Below are 19,880 nucleotides of genomic sequence, written 5' to 3'. Positions count from 1 at the left end.
CTTCACATGCAAGGATCGATTTCTGATCCGGGGTAAAGTGTAATCTGAATGGGCCCTTACTTTCATTCTGTGTTATCCTGTTGCATGTACAAATAAAGTGGTCAATAGTTTCATCCTTTTTCTTTAAATAGATAGTTGGTTTAAAAAAAAAACAGTTTGCTTTGATGCTATTTGTCTGATTTACAAAATTACAATTACAAAAAAAAATGACACTCCATGGAACATGTCATATTATCCAACAATACTTCACTTATTCTTATATTCTTGGATAGAATATGACTACTTGATGATCCAAAACTTTAGTCAAAATGTACCATCTAAAAAACTGTAAAACTGGGATAGACTAGACAATTGGTGCAATTTGCATGGACCAAGTATGGAGTGAGGTTCTTTTTTCCCCTTGATTCACAGTATGGACCGTTTGTGTGCAGATCTTTTTAAAAGATGGACCAGCGCTAACACCAGTGAAACCTAGGCATATTGAAGCCCCACTGATTTCAAGAAATGATCTAAATGAGTGCATAAATATATCTTATGATTATAATGAGGGGATTTAATGAAGTCTCTGAAATATTCTCAAGACCAGTTTGGTCTGATGCTATAGCGATATTGAAATTAAATGTGTGTGACCTGCTGAGTGGCCAGAAGGAAGGTTACCAAATCCTAAGATGCCTAACTAGGCATGGACAAATCTGCCGTCATACTTTCACAATTATTTTTAAAACCCTTAAGGTCTCCCCATTTGCACCAGCCAAATTCGACTGGAACAGCTATTCCCAGCATGGAAAAGAGCATGTGGTATTAGTTTGACATGTAGCTGTTAAATATGAGGAGCTTGTCAGACAAAAAGAGGTGGCAACCATAATTTGACCTGACCAAAGAAATGTCTCAATAAATAGGGATATAAAGAGAAATTTTAAGAACTAAGCTAAGCTTTCAAACCTTTTGCAGGGATAAATGGAGCTAAAGGTTTTGCTTCACTTCCCATCCCCATTTTATTTTATTTTTAAAGTCTCAAGTTCTTTTCATTGTATTTATGAAAATATTTACAAAATGTCCTGATTAAAAAAAAAAACAAATCAAACAAAATATGTACCCATCCCTACATACAACTGATCATCACTGCGTTTGGCTCATGTGTTGTAATCAAAGTGCAAGAAAAAACAGAGCTTACCACAACACATAACTGAAGCACCTCTTCACATACTACAAGGGGGGGGGGGAGAGCTAATGAAAAAATTAAGATGCTCTATGAGAAAAGAAAAAAAATGCTTTCAATCTTTCTAGCATTTTATACTCTCCAATGTTTCATAGATGAAAATGTGGCTGAGCAACGTCAGTTCAGTCAAAAGGGTGCGGACAAGCAACAAGAGGGGGAAAGTTATTAATGAAGAAGAAGACACAAAACTACTTTATGAAGCAGAGAAACCCTGAAATGTATGTACTGAATTCAGAACAAGCCTGGAAAAAGAAAACGAACAACTGAGTTGACTGGGAAGGGCAACAACAACAACAGCAACAACAAACCCTTCAAGTAGATATTTTTTTCAGCCTAGGCCCTTGCTTACAGTTGACTCTTCTTCTGGTTTGCCCCTTTTTTGTCTAGCTCTTGAGAAAACTCACCATCTCCTGTACAAGTCCAAGGTCAGCTGTTGTAGAAACCAACCCACCTCCAGTCAGATCTGGCCTTAGCATTAAGCAAAGTGTTCGCCTCAGGCATCAGATGCTGGGAGGTGGCAGAAACATGATGGAGATGAGAACAGTATGCTAAGCTGTCTTCCATGTGAACCCTGAATATGAATAGTACAGATTTACCAAAAGTGTCAAATTAATGTGCTGGTGTATGAAATGTGGAAGCTATTAGTCTCTGTAGAGTTGTCCTAAATGGTAGCAGGTGAGATAATTTTTTAATCTCAGTTTGTTCTTTCCAGTTTATCATATCATTGTGCTTTCAGGAGCTGCCCAGACTGAGGGGTAAATGAGGCTGGTTATTCCATGGATATCCTTGGTACAAGAAAGCACTTTACACCTAACACTAAATAAATAATTTAGGGATTTCTCCAAGGATAAGAAAAAGAGAGATAGAGACGGCTTTCTCATAAAGTCGTTTAAACTCTCCACTGTTTTTAGCACATTTATTCAAACTCATGCTGAATAATTAAATAACAAAGAATGGGTGTTTTTATCTTTTATGCATTTTGCATGCAATTGGATGGCTTGCCAGACAATGAGATTTTGAGAAAAATAATAATGCAGTCTTGAGGCAAGTGGATTTTCCTTTGGGATAAGAGCTGCTCTCAACTATTGCTCATATCAAGAAGTGAACAAAATGCCTTTACTTGCCAGTGGTGGGAATATGTGCAGAGAGAAGACTTGCATGATGCAAAGGCTATATATATTTATGCATGCTCTGTACCAAGAGATTGTTGGTAAGATGAAAGCCAACTACCAGCATAGTCTAGGCACAAGTCTCCACAGATGCAGGGAAAATAACATCACAGCAGAGCTCAAAAGCCAAAACATCCTGCTATTAGTATTGACAATGCACTGGCCACTTTTCATACTCCAAAGAAACACTCACAGACATCTCTGGACCCAATGGCACCCAGGACCCCAACAGTTTTGGGAGATCCTACTGCAGCCTGAGAAACACATGGTGGTGTTGCCAGGGGTCCTGCACATTACCTTTTGATTCTTATAATTAGATGGTGTGAAAGGAGGCAAAGGACTCCTCCTCTGCCATGTACAGTTGCCATCGTCACCCCATAGCTGGGCTTCCAACTCTAAAATGGTCTTTTTGGCTGCCACAGAGCATCCCACAAGAAAAGCATAAAATGGCTTCTTGTCCTCACCAGTGGGAGCATGGTCTCTGCTACTCACTTATAAACAGAGGGTGGAGGGACATTGATTGAGAGTTCCTGCATGGCAGAATGGGGTTGGACTGGATGGCCCTTGGGGTCTCTTCCAACTCTAGGATTCTATGATTTTCTGAGATGTAGTTGATTCATCCAAAGGTCTGGAGGCTTTATCTTCAGTTGCAATGTCTATAATATAATATACATACACACTCCTTTCCGTCAACTTCCAACCAACTATTACAATGTCTGCTCCAAACAATTCTTCAAACAAACCCAATTATCCCACAACTACCCACATGTGGCCAGTCTCTTGGTCCACTTATATAGGAGGATGACTCTGAGTCATTGCTCTGTGCCACATAGCATGATGCAACCTTGCAGCAGCTTTGCCTCACACCATGCGCTCCTGACTCAGCAGTTTGTCATTGTTCCATGGAATATATGTCATTCCATATCATCTGCCACTCAAAATATTTTTCTGTTGTTTAAGACACAATTACTCCAATAGAGATGTGAGTTACCTTCCTTGTACAGGATCATTGGCACTGAAGGCTTGTTAGACTCTGGCATCATGACTGAAGGACAAGTTTCACTCATAGCACAAGTCCCTTCAAGTATGATAGGCTTTTCCCAGTGGAATGAAAAATAAGACTCAAGGAAAGATTTCATTCTATTAGACCTGTGGCAGGCAACATGGTCCTGCATACCTTTGCCCCGAGACATTTTTGTGGCCCTCATTCACCCCATTTTCTGCCAGTGCAGCTGTTAGCAGTGTGCTTGTGTGTGTGCTTTCAAATTTCCTGCCAACTTATGGCAAACCTATGAATCTCATAGGATTTTCTTAGGCAAGGAATATTCAGAGGTGGTTTTGCCAGTTCCTTGCTCTGTAATACAGGCTACAGCATTAGGTAGCTATTACCCATTAAAATTTCTCAAGGCCAAAAAAACAAAGGATTTCCCCCTCCTTTTCTTGTTTTTTCCCCCATCCCTGCCAGAAAATGAGACAATATGCCCTGTTAGGATGCAGGACTCTATAGTATGGTATGGTAGGGCGGTCTTGTATCCTCATGCATCACAGAGAGCCAGTGTAGTTATGGGACCCTCAGTGGTGGTGACTAATTTTTGGCAACAGCAATGGTGCAGTCCATGGAGTGTTGGAATGGTCCAATGCACCTCCCTCACAGAAGGAAGTGACCTATCCTCCTGTTAGAGAAATTAAAGGTCTTCAGTTCTTAATTGATTATCACTCTGCAATTTGCTAATAGGCTAATAGTCAGAACTTGGAAAAATTAATGTTTTGAGGGACTACACCCAGAATTTCACATACAGCATTTCAGTGCATGTCAGAACCCAAAAGAGTTTTGGTTCTACCATTAAGTATGAAGTTGGGAAATGTATATATAAATCCTGTATTAGTTTGTGTTGTATGTATATATACATATAGAATGTATTATCTGTATTAGGCGAGTTTAAATTTTGGTGAGTTGGGAGGTGTTTTATTGCAGTTGCCAAGCAGAAATCAAAAGGTTACATCACAGTTACTGGGCAGAAAAACAAAAGGTTGTAGTATAGTCACGAGACAGAAATGAAAGGTTACATTGCAGTTACCAGTCAGAGGTCAAATTGTTACATTGCAGACAGGCGGGGCTAGGTAACTCCAGTCTATATATATAGGGACAATAAGGCAGAGAAGGGCGATATCAATCAAAACGCTGGCTGGTCACTATTGTCCTTGTTGTTCAATAAAATCTTTTGTTCTTTCACCAAGACTATTGTCTGAATCCTTGGTACAGAGCTAATTGGTTCTGACAGTGCCCATATTGGGTGGAAACTGTAGTCAAATAAAACAAATTTGCCAGACTTTTCTATTAATATATACATTAATATATCTTTCAGAATGAGTAAAAAGCTAACAAAATTAGGAAATGAGACTTTAGGAAAGCTGGACACAGAATAATATAAATTTTCAAGCAGTAGTGTTTTCTTCCCTACCTGGAAATGAGGAGGATTGAACATGGGATCTTTTGCAGGCAATTCAGGTGCTCTACTGAATTTTGATGAACTACTGACAAATATATCCAGTCCTGGCTACACACTGATAGGTGGGGTTGAGAAGTAGCAAAAGTCAAAGTGCCATTAATGACCCATTTTTCAAAACAAATATGAATTTCATTTGATGAAATAGGACTTTGCTAAATCTCAGATCAATAGGTAGCAGGTCAGTCCAGGGGACCCATTAGATCTGTGGTGGTGAACCTGTGGCACGAGTTCCCTTTCTGGCATGCAAAGCCATCTCTGAGGGCATGCAGCAGTGGACAAAACCCAAGCACAGTAGAGAGGAATACCAGAGAAGGCAGGTTCTCTCTCTCTCTCTCTCTCTCTCTCTCTCTGTGTGTGTGTGTGTGTGTGTAAGTGGTGTGCTCAGGGCAATGTAGTCAGTGGTAGAGATCCTCACTTCCATTTTGCAATGCACTCTGGGTAATGTACATTTGGCCCACCACATTTGTGGGGGTTAGGGGAACAAGACCCCCGTGAATGTGGAAAAACCACTAATAACCTGCCCCCCCAAGCGGCAGCCATTACCAGGGCAGCAGGGGTTTGGGGGAATGGGGGACTCCCTACCTCTGGCCCCTGCCACTCTGGAAAGGCTTTGGGTTTAACATTTGTGAATAACCAAAACCATAAATGTCAAACCCACAAATGTGGAGGGCTGACTATAATCAGTGGCACATTGCAAATGAGTATCACTACCACTGACTACATTACCCAGAGTGCACCACTTCCACCCCCACCCCACACACCCCACACACACACAAGAGCTGTAAGATGAAATTATCATGAGACTTTCTTGGCAAGTTTCATGGGGGGGGGGGGCTATTGATGTTGAGAGTCTGCCCTGAGTATCGTTAGGAGAGGTATCCGGCATCTCCGCCTATACTGTTATTCTGGATCAATTTGACTTTGTCAGTACTGAGGATGTGGTCAAGCTTCTTGGTTGTGTGAAAAAGACGACTTGCTCTCTCGACCCTTGCCTGTCTTGGCTGGCCGTGCAGGGAGGTAATGCCATTAGGTTACTATTAAAGAACATAATCAACGCATCCTTTAGGGAAGGCTATCTTCCATCTTGCCTTAAGCAGGCAGTGGTTAAACCACTTCTAAAGAAGCCTACCCTTGACCCCCTGGACAGAAATAATTATAGGCCCATTTCAATGTTAAAATTTTTGGGAAAGGTAATTGAGAGAACAGTTGCCATTCAACTCCAAGCAATCTTAGATGAAACGGATTATCTAGATCAGGGGTTCCCAACCTGGGGGGTAGTGACCTCTTTGGGGTTCGCGACACCCCTTCTCAGGGGTCGCGAGGTTGGGAATCCCTCCCCTGCCTCCCCCTCTCCCCGTGGGTGCCGGCGCTGGAGCAGGCATCTGTGGGGAAAAGGGGAAGGGGTGGGGCTCCCTCCTTTCCCTTTCTCCCTGCGTGTGCCCACACTGGCGTGGGCACGCACAAAAAGGAAGTGGCGGGGGGTCGCCTCCTCCTCTCCCTCCCTTCTTGCGGGTGCAAGCACCCACGAGGAGGAAGTGGTGGGGGGTCGCCTCCTCCTCTCCATCCCTTCCCGGGGGTGCAAGCACCCACAAGGAGGAAGAGGCGGAGGTCGCCTCCTCCTCTCCCTCCCTTTCCGCAGGTGCAAGCACCCGTGGAGAGGAAGGGGCGGGGGGTTGCAAACTCAAGTTGAATCCAGGTAAGATGGAGGTACTAGTAATAGGCACTCCCAATCCAGGAATGGAGTTATGTCAGCCAGTTCTGGATGGGGTCACACTTCCCCTGAAGGACTCTGTCCGCAGTTTGGGGGTGCTCCTAGACTTGCCTCTCCATCTGATGGCTCAGGTGGATGCGACGGTCAGGAGCACTTGTTTTCAGCTTCGGCTGATACACCAACTGCGCCCCTTCCTGGAAACAGTAATCCATGCACTGGTAACCTATTGGCTTGACTTTTGTAATGCACTCTACATGGGGCTACCTCTGTGTCAAGTTCAGAAACTTCAACTGGTACAGAATATGGCAGCCAGGTTGGTTACTGGCACATCTAGACTTGCCCACATTACACCAGTTTTAAAATCTCTTCACTGGCTGCCTGTTAGTTTCCGGACAAGATACAAAGTGTTGGTTTTAACCTTTAAAGCCCTACATGGCTTGGGTCCTGACTTCTTGCGGGAATGCCTTCTCCCATATCATCCTCCCCGCACTCTTCGTTCTGCTGGGAAGAATCTGCTTCAACCAAAGAGGACTAGACTTTTGGCAGTGACCCAGCGCTCCTTTTCAGCAGTTGCTCCCAGACTCTGGAACGACCTGCCGGATGAGATCCGTCAGATCACCACCTTGGAAACCTTTAAGAAGGCTATTAAGATGGATCTCTTCTGGCAGGCCTTTCCAGACTAGGTCCACCTCTATTTCCCTGCCTTCCCCCCTCCACTTCTCTCCCCTTTTCTCCATCCCTTTTTCCATCCTCTCTGGTCCCCACTATACATTTCTTTTTTTTTTAACAAATCTTCCATTGGTTTTTAACTGTGATTTTATACTGCTGTTTCAATATCTCTCTGGTTTAATCTCTTTTTAGTATTACTGTGTTTTTATACTGGGGGGGAGGGATAGGGGTTTTAGAATTTTAACTGTATTCTCTTTTATTCTTGTAATCCACTTGGATTCCAAGTGATTAAGCAGAATATTATTATTATTATTATTATTATTATTATTATTATTATTATTATTATCATCTGTGTGTGTACTTTCAAGTCATTCTTGGTGATCCTAAGGTGAAACTATCATGGGATTTTCCTGGAAGGTTTCATCAGAGGGGTTTTTGCAATTGCTAGCCTGAGGCTGAGAGAGTGTGCCTTGTGTCCCGTTCCCCCCCCCCCCCGCCCCCAATAGTCCCACCATCCCCAGCACCGAGTGACACTGAGTTTGGGCACTCAATCTCTAAAATGTTTTCCATCACTGCATTAGATGATGGCTTCAGGACCATGAACAGCTCCAAGGCTGAAAATAGCAGATGACTTCTGATGGAAAAACTTTGTTTGGGCAGTAAGCAAGCTGAGTAGGAAATTCTGGCAATAATAATAATAATAATAATAATTATAATACCTTTTCAAGTTCTGGTATGGAGCAGGATCCCTACAGTCCAAACTGGTAAGCCAAAATGTCTGTTTTTACCCTTGACAGAAGTCTTTAAAGCAGTCATTCAAAATTCACATTTGAATATGATGTGCTATGTTCCTGTTTGAAAGCCAAGCCTCTTAGACTTCTGGCATATAAAAATCTGAAATCTCAACAGCTGTCCATTTTGTCAAATGTTGCTACATACCACTCAAAGCCATATACCACATTCTGCCAACCACTAAATGTGAAGCATTCACAACTATCAGTAGACACTTATTGCATGGCACTCATCAAATAAAGTCATATAACCAATTTGAGGTTGGACTATGTATGTTGACACTGTCTGCTATCAAGTACATTCTCAGCTTGGCAAATATAGTCAGATAGCCAATTTCATTTTATGTTGACATTGTCAGCTATCAAATACTATCCAATATCAAATACTGAAACTTAGGGCTGGCCCCAACATTCTCAAAATGAGGTGACTGCCTCAGGCAACTGAAACAGCCTCTAGGATGCCTGATATTCCCTGGCTGTTTTGACTGTTGAATGGCTGTGTGAACCATACAACTGTCCTGTGCACTTTAATCTAGCCTGCTTTGTTGTGGAGGACCAAACAAACAAACAAACCTCATTGCCAACTAGAATGCCTGTACCTTGGAGATTGGCATCAACATTAGCCTCATTTGGTGCCAGATTAAGAGATCTTTACCCCAGCTTTTGATTCCTAGCAGGCATAGAACCAGCCAACCAGCATGTTTTGAGCACTGGACTATGACTCTGGAGACCAAAATTCAATTTCTGGCCTGGCCATGTAAACCCACTGGGTGACCTTGGCCAAGTCACACTCTCTCAGTCTGAGGATGGCAATGGCAAACCCTCTCTGGAAAATCTTGCCAAAAACCCCCCATGATAGGTTCACTTTAAGCTTGCAATATATCAGAAATGACTTGAAGGCACACAACAACAAAGCAGATCTTGGTTCTCTTAAAAATCTGTAGGATTTTAACCTCTCCCCACCCCAATCTATTTAATTATGCTGAATTGTTTTAAATTGTTTAGATTGTCCTACAGTTGTTTTGAGCTGTCTTCTGTGTCTGTACTCCACCTTGGAATCTTCAAACAGAGAGTAGAATATATATATAAATAAACTGTTTACCAAATCTGCTTCTGTACATGGACTTGGGAGAGGGTGCCATTTTGTCATTTATCTCACACAGTCAAAGATCTTGTGCCAACCTTGTGGAAATCAACTGAGAACATAAATGACTGGGGGGTGGGCGAGGATCAAGTTCTGAGAAAACATTCAGTGTAAAGCTTAACAACAGAATTTTTTGAGGAGAATGTTTGGCCCTAACCCAGAAAGCATTCAAAACTCAATGTGTACTACTCACTGAGTGTCTGAAGTCTTTCTCCCCAAAATTTTCCATTACCCATTCCCAACCACATCTCTTCCTCCATCCCTAACTTAAAGTATCCCAGCTCAGGTCATAGCAAAGGCAGCAGCAGGACAGAGCAAAGGCTGCTCATGCTGTTGTATGTTGAAGAGAGACTGCTGACCGCTGTGAGCATCATAAACCTCTCAGTTTGATGATCAACTGTGCAGTAAATTAATTAATCATCATTTTATGCCTCATCAACCACTTTGCTGAGGCTCTCGATGGGGGAGCATCTCAATTAGCCAATGGGAAGCAGACTGTTTTGTTTAGCTGGGTGAGTCTTCCATAAACAGGGGAGGCCTTGACAAGCTAATAAATATGTCATCTGTCTGTGTCACTAGCTACAATGTGGCTCCACCTGTAAATGTGTGGGATTCAGCCCAACACAGCCAGGAGCAACCTAAAGGAGGGAGGGAGGGAAGGTGAGAGAAGCATATCTGAATACATACACTTTGTTGCAATTCATAACCTGGGATTTAGAATTCTGTTTTCCAGAGAGAATGAGGAGATATTCTGTGCAAATGTAGTCCTGTCCACTGCAGAAAGCTGAGCATCCAATGTCAGGTTTGATTCCAGGAGTACACCCAAGCATCTTCAGTGGGAGTGTAAAATCCATCTAATAAAATGTGAATCCCTATTCCCTGATCTGCCTTTTGACTGACCAGGAGCACCCCTATCTTGTCCGGATTTAGGTTCAATTTGTTTGCCCTCATCCAGTCTGTTACAGTTGCTATGTACCAAAAATGCTGTTTTCTGCCCAATAAAGTGTAGATTTTATACAGTGTGGATTTTATACAGAACAAGTCCAAAATGGCAAATAGTCTTCAGAAACAGAAATCTGAAGATTTTCTAACGGTGGCAAGAAAACTGCTGGAATTATTCATAGTATCCTTTGATAATGAAATTAGTGATAAATTATGATCTGTCTTTGTTTGTTTGGCAGTGTTTTATGAACATGCATTGTGTTATTAGCTAATTGGGGGGGGGGGGTTAAGACATATGAACTGAAGGAACTACAAGCTGACATACACTGTGCATGCATGTAAACTCTTCATACAACATCCAGAAATAAAATCCCAGTAACAACAAGAGTGGAAGTCCAGATATTTTGAACTCCACAGACCAGGGAGCAATTCAAACACAGAAATTTTTGGAAGTATTCCTCCAAGACCTGCAGGTCTTTCCCTTAACTACATAGCATTGCTTAACTAAGAACTCTAGATAATTTTGTATGTATAGCAGGGGATGTCAAACAACAGCAACAAAATGTGAAAGGTAGAGATAGGTACAGATGATTCTGAAGACATCACACATAATATCTCCCCAAATTCTGCTGGCATGTTTGATCACTGGAAAGCCATGGATCTCATTCTCATGGGTATACAGTTGGCCCTTCTTATACACGGATTTTTTATACATGGATTCAAGCATCCACGGTTTGAAAATATTCAAAATACTATACATTTCAAATATCAAACCTTGATTTTCCATTTTTATAAGGCACACCATTTTGCTATGTCATTATATTTAATGGGACTTGAGCATCCACAGATTTTGTTATCCACGGGAGAACCAAACCCCAGCCTATAACAAGGGTCCACTGTATAATATGAATGCCATGTTTGACAAATGGCAGCTGATTGTCTGAACTTGATCCACATTATTAAAAACTACTTGAAATGGAGTGACCTGGAAATCTAATGTGTGGTACTGGTATTAAATCATTCCACATGCAAGCCATCACTTGAAATTGGAAGCCACTTCAGTTGCCCAGGTAAGTTACCACTCTGGTTTCCTTTACTGTACATTCAATTCAGAATTATCCCACAACACATCTTACTCTTTTTTTTACTTACCATTTGTTCTTTCAATGTCCCCCCCCCCCTCATAATTTCTTCTCCTCTGCCATATACCTTCCTTAGAAGCCTAGCATTTCTGCCTTGGCTATCTTTCTCTTAGTGACTCCTCTTCACTGGAATACTCTTTTCCTTGATTCCACATCCATGTGCCTTCTTCCATCAAGGTAGAACTTATCACTAGGCAGTATAAAGCAACTGCCCCGATTCATCAAATACTGTGTGACACTGAGTGTTGAGAAGATATTGGAGGATAGAACTATTTGTGCCACCCTAGGAGTTACCCTACTGCCCTCAGGGACATTTCAGAATTAACACACTTTTTTGCAATTTTACTACAATTTTGCAATTGTAGTAAGGAGCCCTCCTTCCATTTAGGACCAGCTCTGTTTCAAGGTGAGTGAAAGCTCATTTTGTTTTCATAGTATTTTTCTTACTTGCTATCTCTCATCTTAAATTGCAGGTTTGTGATGTGTGGAGGATCATGCATACACACTCAAATGGAGCTTTCAGGTTTTAGAAGACAAGTAAACAAATAAACTTGGATACATAACCAAAGCATTGACTTGATTGAGAATTGCCTGGATGCCATTCATTTTGTTTCTAAGCCACAGCCACAGAGAAACATCTCAAAGAAAGCTGATGATAACTATTGCTGGTTGTATGTCAAAATATTGAATTGAAATTCAGGTGATATTTAGCCTACAGTAAGCTCTTGGAAGAACACTGAAGAATATGAATAATGCTGGTCAGGAAAGAATATCATCCCTTATATTCCAGGCAATGGCTTGAAGTAATCTTTAAGAAAAGTGCACCTGCCATGGTTATTTCAAAATTAGCTGAGGCACCAGCATGATGTATGGCCACAGTTCTGCCTGAGATATGAATGTCATCCCTATGGGGGTTTCATGAAGCAGAATTGTTCATATGGGCAGCCTCACACAGAGGACAGATGGAAAGAAAACAAAATGAGTTGATTTATCAACAGCAAAAACCCATCTTTCTTACAATACCCAGATTAGTCACTCATACTCATAGATATGTATGTGTGCATGTGTGTTTAAACATTTTCTGCCTTGCAACGTGAATTGTTTCATTCAAAAATTCACACTTAAAGTAACTTGGGCACTGATAAAAAGCAGCCTCTCTAGTCCATGATTACTTTGACATTGGACCGATACTGTCCTCCTATCCAAGGAGATCTTACGAAATCTCCATCCAATGCAAAAGTGACTGTGGGCTAGGCTGGCTGAACTTCCCCCTCCAGTGCTTTGATAGTGCTGTGTATGAGGATAATATTAGAGACTCTCCAGTCAAAATTAAGTACGTTAAAGCTGTGGTAATTTCACTCTAAGAATCCACTCTTATTCAGTGAACTCAGGGGCTGTTCAGACAACCCCGAAGGGACAGCATGGAGCCACTCCTGTTTCAGACAGATCAGGGCCACGACAGCTGTATGCCACACCCCTGATCTGGCCTTTCCAAGGCGTGAAAAGGAGCCACAAAAAGTGGTTCCTTTTTCACCCTGGAAAGGTCACCATAGCCGTGTTGCCATGGTTTGGCAGTGTTCCTTCAGGGCTGCATCATATGGACTCAGTGCCGGAGAAGCCCCATGATGCTGCATGCTGTGTGGAGCAGCACGTGACATCATGGTGCCCTGGGGGCAGGGACAGGCTGTGCATCATGTGGACATGATGCCCCAACTCCGTCCCCAGGCCAGCCTTAATGGCTGGTCTGAACAGGGAATTAGTGACATTTAAGGCTGCAACCATACATCCACTTACCTAAACACAAGTTCTACTGAACTCATTCAGACTTATTTCTGAGTAGACTCTATGTTGTTGGGGTTTTTTTTCCCTTGCCACTGATACATTGTCTATTTGCTATTTTTCTCTGAAATGACAGAATAGTGCACAGAATAATTGGGTATTGTGTCTCTGTGTATAGGCAATTATTTTATATACGCACACACACACATGTTTTGTTTGGGATAAATGAAATAGACATTTAAAAGGGCTTAACTGATTTCAGCTGATCAACAGTAACACACGCACACACTAAGATGATAGATAGATAGATAGATAGATAGATAGATAGATAGATAGATAGATAGATAGATAGAATCTTTAGATCAATGAAAGTTAACCCGAGGGCAGCATGTATAGCAGGAATGGGAATTATGCAGCTCTCCAGCTGTTTTTAAACCACTACTGCCATTTTCCTTTATCATTGGCTATGTTGGCTAGGGCTGTTGAAAGTTGTAGTCTAGAAATATCTCGAGGACCACACAGTTACTGCACCATGCTGGTCTGTGTCTGGATTGTGCTTGACATATTAAATGTTGAGAGAACAGAGGGAGTTGAAGGGAGGCAGCTGTAAGGGTCATTGGGAAGCAACATCCTCAGATGCAGTTATTTGCCTATACAGGCTTTAGTTCTTGTACCCAACCAAAATAATGTGGTGTTGGCTGATGTACCCCAACTCTCCAATTCCTCAACATGAGAAGCTTAATTGCCAATGAGAATGTCCAATTGTCATCATGATTGCTTAATGAGGCAAAGAACCAGCCATTTAAATGCAATCTGGAGCTAGAGCACAGCATTTGCCAGCTCAGAATGAAAGCAGATTTATGACCATATGCAATATGGGCAACTAAAGTATAAATGAAACCCATGCCAAGAATATATCTTTAAATATTTTTCAGTCATGCATGCATCTATTTTTCAATAGCCTTTCGGTCCTTTGAGACTAAGGGAAGGGGCTTAGGAATTCATTCTAAAGAAACCCTATATATATATATATATATATATATATATATATATATATATATATCAAACAGGAACTACTGAATACCTGCTTGCCCCCAAGCTATTGAAAATCAGACAAGATACGCAAGTCTCTTATAGTGTAACAGCCTCTCCCATAATTAAAACAACAAAGACTACACATGTGCATATGCTAATCCATCTCAATTGCAAATGCCCGTTGACTTGCCAGGGGAATGAGCTACAAAATAAATCCCACATGGTCAGGCCAGTTTGAAACCTGCTAGGACCAAACTGGGGTAGCTGCAGCCATACTCAGATACATATCTAGATCACAAAGGTATATTCTCCAGCTCCTGAAATCATTTGCAAAGGCTGAGAAGAGAATGCATCAACCAAGTAATGCAGTATTTGACTTAGACCAAGTCAGAAGACTGGGTTTGTATAGTAGATCTTGCTTCATATGATTGTTAGCTGATAAATTCTCTTATTACTTTCTACTGCCTAAAGAAGATTTTGAAAGTCTTGAGGGCACAAGACTAGGTTAGGTTCCAGCCTTCATCCAGTATGTTTTCTCATTCAGACCCAAATAAAATAATGCCCTCCCATACCTGAGGGGCTTCTGAAGGAAGATAGTCCATCACACGAACAGTTTTTGGATGGGTTTGAACTAAAATAAAATGGGCCATCATGCTGTAGTAGAGAGACACTGTTAGACACAGTAAGTGTAGGTCACTGAATGCTCTTTTTTTTTTAAAGTATCTGTTTCGGAGCCACATTATAGAAATACAGTCCTGGGACACTTTTTCTATGTTCAGTCAGATCCAGTTCATTCCAGTATCTGACTTGAATATTTGATTTCATTCTATAATGTTCAGCTGTTTATCGTTGACATGCAACAGTATTTAATTTTTCATAGTGTTTTATGGCTAATATGTAATAATGTTAGTATCTGACTGTGTTTCTTTGCTGACATATAAAAGTATAAGTATCTGAAAGCATCTGACAAATCACTTGCAATAGTATTATCGTGTTTGACATCATTCAGTTGGTATTTTAATACCTATCAAAGCAAAGCGATCCAAATGTGCCAATGAGTTTATGCATATGTGTTCTGAGCTAAAAATATTCCCATTCAAATGTGAATTCAAGTGTCAGGTTTGAGATTTTGCACTGAACATTTCAAAGGAAAATGGGAGAAAATATCAAAGTTTATATATTTGCAGATATTTATTTCACTTCAGCAACAATCGGTACAAAATGTAAATGGATAGCAACTGTCAAGAAGAGCAGATCCTTCTCTCCACTGTTTTGGGAGATTCTTCACAGATAACACATGCATACTGTAGCAGTTGATTTTTCTACACTTGATGTCTCATGGCTGAGCTAAGCTGTATGTTTGCATCAGAGTTGCAAACTAGCTTAGCGGAACAGAACAAGTTATGTGTCACATGCAGCTCTATCCATCCCATGCGTCACAAGATCTTTTGCCTGAGGCAGCTGCTTTTCTCTGCCTAACAATGGGCAGCTCTGATGTACAGCCACATGTGAACCATCCCTCACCTGGATTTTGTTCAGACATCTTCTCATAGGAGTTGGAGAGACTGGTGGCAACACCTACCAGTAGCATGTGAAATCCATAGATTATATGCCCCAGAAGGTCAGAAGTCACAGTTATCAGATTCAGAATCAGATCTGAGGGCAACCGCAGCTGCAGCAAAGCATGCCACAACCTGTGCCCTTGCAGCTTAAACTGCTCCATAAGACTGAGCTGTTAAAAGGATGAGGAACTGCTATGCTGTAGATGCCCTCAGACCCAGAAGAGATATTGGAAGTGTCTAACAAAGAATGTAGCTAACACATTAAGCATTCAGTTTGTCAAAATGACTTCAGAAAAAGGTGCCTTTCTCTCTCTCTCTCTCTCTCTCTCTCTCACACACACACACACACACACACACCACACACCCTCCTTTAATGAATGGCAGTTCTTGTTGTAACTGTTCTCCACACCAAATACCTCCAGGGTGTTGCTTATGCAGTTGATAAAAATCACAGACCAGGTGCTCCAAGTCTTTCAACATCATAAATTCCTCTCTGACACTGAAAAAAATAATAATAAAAGGTTAAACAAGTCCGATGGAGAAACACTCTTCCAGGTGTTACTTTCAAAGTTTCTGACTAAATCACAGCAATGAGTAATGATTATAAGGGATAACTATGATGTAAATACCCTATATCAGAAAAAATGCTTCATTTTGACAGGGAAGGTCCTAGGTAGATGTGAAAAGAAAGTGTCAAAATTGGATATTATATGTATTGTTTTTATGTGCCTTCAAGTCAACCCTGACTTTTAGAGACCCCATCATGTTTTATTTTGTTTTTATTTTTTATTTTTTGCAAGATTTATTCTGAGAAAGTTTTCTACTGTCTTTCTTGGAGACTAAGGCGGGGTACAAACTGCCAAAAAGAGGTGCCTCACCAGCGCCTCTCTTTGCTCCACAACCAAATTGCGCAGCGCTGCTGTGGAGCAAAAAAGGAGCACCTGGAAGTGACTCCTTTTTGCGGTGTTTCTGCGATGCCGCAAAGTGTGAGAGACATCGTGATGACACAGCTGCACCGCCCCATCTGGAAGTGGCGCAGCTGCAACGTCACCATTACGCACCCGGTCTGGTGGGTGTGCCGCAGCTGTGGCACCCTCATCACATGCGAGGGTTGCCAGGAGTGTGGCCGCTCTGCCCACCAGGCAACCCTTGCATGTGACAAGGGCACCTCAAAGGCTCGTCTGTTCTGGGCCTAAGGCTTTCTTGGAGTATGATTTGCTCAAGGCATCCCAGTGGGCTTCCATGGTTGAGGAAGGTCTCACATCTTAGACCCAGAGTTTTAGTCCAGTACTCAAACCACTGCACTACATTGGCTTAATATTACTGTCATGTAGACCTCCAAAGGTTGTGATACTTTTAAAACAGGTCTGTTCATTTATTACATTTATATTGTGTTGTGTGTTGATTCACCATTCAACAATGGATTGAATGACCCAGGATTCGTGTCATTTTTTCCCCCAGTCCTCCCCAGATAACTAAAAATGGCTCCAACACCACTCCCAAACTAATACTTCTGGAATAATTTGTAATTCCTATATTTTTGCCTCATTGTGCAAAAATTATAATGTTATTGGCATTTTAAAACATTAAAAACAGGAAAGGCCATAAATAATGGCATCACTGTTAACATGTTACTTCCAGCTATCATATATTATGCCATTTATATTCAGGAGGCCCCCACATAGCAAAGCAGACTTTCTTTTGCTCTTTTCATTGCATCAATCCACACTGCCAACAAGTCAAGCCATTTTCTCCCCCTGTACCCCAATTTTCCTCTTTCATACTCTAAGTATAATTGGGGGGGGGGGGGTCACAGATATAGATCCATACCTCATCTTGGGATTTTAGTCATAGGTCAAAATTTATCTTAACTAGAACAGTGTCCATCATTAGGCTGAATGATGTAAGGCCTTATGGAAGCCTTATACTGAAAGACCGCACCCAGTGGCCAGATGTGGATCTTTGCTCTCATTTGGCAAGTACTAGGACAAATGTATGTATTAATATGATTAAATGTATGATGATGAAGGGCATGTATACACAAAAGTTGGGATGGGTGGAACCTTGTAGATTTGCTCTGTAATTAATTCTATTTTAAAAAAATTCATTAAGATTTGTAATTAATTCAGACACTAAGGCAGTGTCCACAGTAATGATGATGAGTGATAAATAAGTCCTGACATGCCAGTGCAACAGAAGGCTCAATCTCTGTCTTTTATGCAGCAATCTGCTATGAAGTTGGATGTACCTCCCTTCAAATGGGAAACTATGGTGGGTTATAAACCGCCGCTTTGCGGCGGTCTGCCGCCGCCACCACCATTTGCTCCGTGCGGGAGGCGCAGCAGCCACACCACGCAGCTCCCGCACAGACCGAAAAAGAAACTCCAAAATGGAGCTTCTTTAAGCGGCGCATCTATGACGTTGCGAGGCGCCAGGGGCACACTCGCGACGTCATAGATGCCGCGACATGTGCGGACGCACAGCGTCCGATACATAAATATGGCGGCGGCCGTGTAGAACAGCCACCGCCATATTGTACGTACAGAATACGTACTAGGGTTAGGGGGGTGCGGAAGCACCGCCCCTTCCTAACCCTAGTACGTATTCATTACGTACTAAATGGCGGTGTGTAACCCACCTATATCTCCCATGATTCTGAGAGGCCTGAGCACAACCAGCAGCATTTAGACTAGCCTTGAGTGCTAACTTTCATGAGAAATATACAACACATGGGTTTGATTAGAGAGATTTGCACTAGGGCTTTCTCCCTGGCATGCTAGACTGCATGAAAAGAAAGCTAGATGTTGAGGGAAAGGGTTCAATCTTTCCCTGCCATACTAGACTTCATTATCCTGTGATTTGATGAGGTATGAAGAAGCATTACTATTGAAGATCACCTTCATTCTGAAATAGTACAACCCTGCCACAAGTCTGACACCAAACTGAAAACTGTATCTTTGTCACTAACTGGACTGAACCCTATAGTCCCGATCCAATAGTTAATACCCAGTAGGAATTGACATAGAGTTTGACTTCTCACCCTGCCACTGAAATAGTGGGGTCTCTATGTAGATATTGTTACACTGCTCCTTAGAAAATTCCTCACTTGGAATCATTGGGAAAATGCTATAATTGCATGATAAGGAAGTTAATGTTATGCAAAAGACTAAAATGGGTCTATGAGTCTATAAAAAAAAGAAATCATAGAATCATAGAATTTGGGGAAATAAGTCCTAAATTGCAAATAGTTTTTGAAAACTGTGTGATTTCCAAAGACTTTCTTGCAGCAGGAAGAAAATTGTTGAAATAACTTATTACTACCTTCAAGAACTAAATGAAGAGTTACATCCCTATTCATTCCCATTCCAAAAAATGAAAAAAGGCTACAAGACTCTGAATTGCTATGATCAAATAAAATACATTCTCTTACTTACAAGTCTTTCTGGTATTGAACATAAGATCTTGCATCAGGGCATGTACTGCATCAATAGTTATGTGCATCTCCATAACTATGTCTCCTGAAGCTGTTTCCCAAAGCCTCAGCATGTAAGCAGTGTGGCCCCCTAACCATGGCCATTTTGCTTTCGTTGGAAAGCAAGCATGCATCCGGCTACTTGTTTATTTATTTTGTAACTGGACAAACTGCAAAGACATCATCTGCAGAGAGTTTTCAAGGACCTCCAGAGGTCTCTGCAAATGCCTTTGGCAGCATGTCCAGCTCTAGGAAATGCATTCTTGTTCATCCCCCAGTTCTCAAAAAACACAGAATTGACTTTGCTTGACTTTATGTGGAGAGGGGATTTTGATCATTGCATGACTGGAACTGAATTCTGACCTATGCAACCCACATAAAAGTGAGTTGTAATGGTGCAAGTTCAACTTATACTGTCATAATTCATTAACAGGATGACAACAATTGTTTTTAGAAATAATTGGGTGTGAGGAAAATATATGGACACCTTATTTTAGACATTTTATTCTGCATTCTGAAAAAAGGTATTCCACAATCCATTTTTTTCCAAAAAAATTGAAATTTCAATTTTTCCAATGTTTTTCACACAAAAAGACTTTTAAAAAATAGAAAAAACCATTCCCCACCCCACCCCCCAAAAAACGTTTCTGGGTTTGTTTGTTTTCTGTCTTCATATCTCTGCATATAATACATGTGTGTCTCCCATGAGGCTGGACTCCATTAGTTAACGAATAG

Source organism: Sceloporus occidentalis, unplaced genomic scaffold, assembly GCF_023333645.1.
Source record: "Sceloporus occidentalis isolate IW3139 unplaced genomic scaffold, rSceOcc1.0.p SCAF_3, whole genome shotgun sequence".
NCBI lineage: Eukaryota > Metazoa > Chordata > Lepidosauria > Squamata > Phrynosomatidae > Sceloporus > Sceloporus occidentalis.
The sequence above is the reverse complement of the archived record's forward strand: the minus strand, read 5'-3'. Positions refer to the sequence as shown.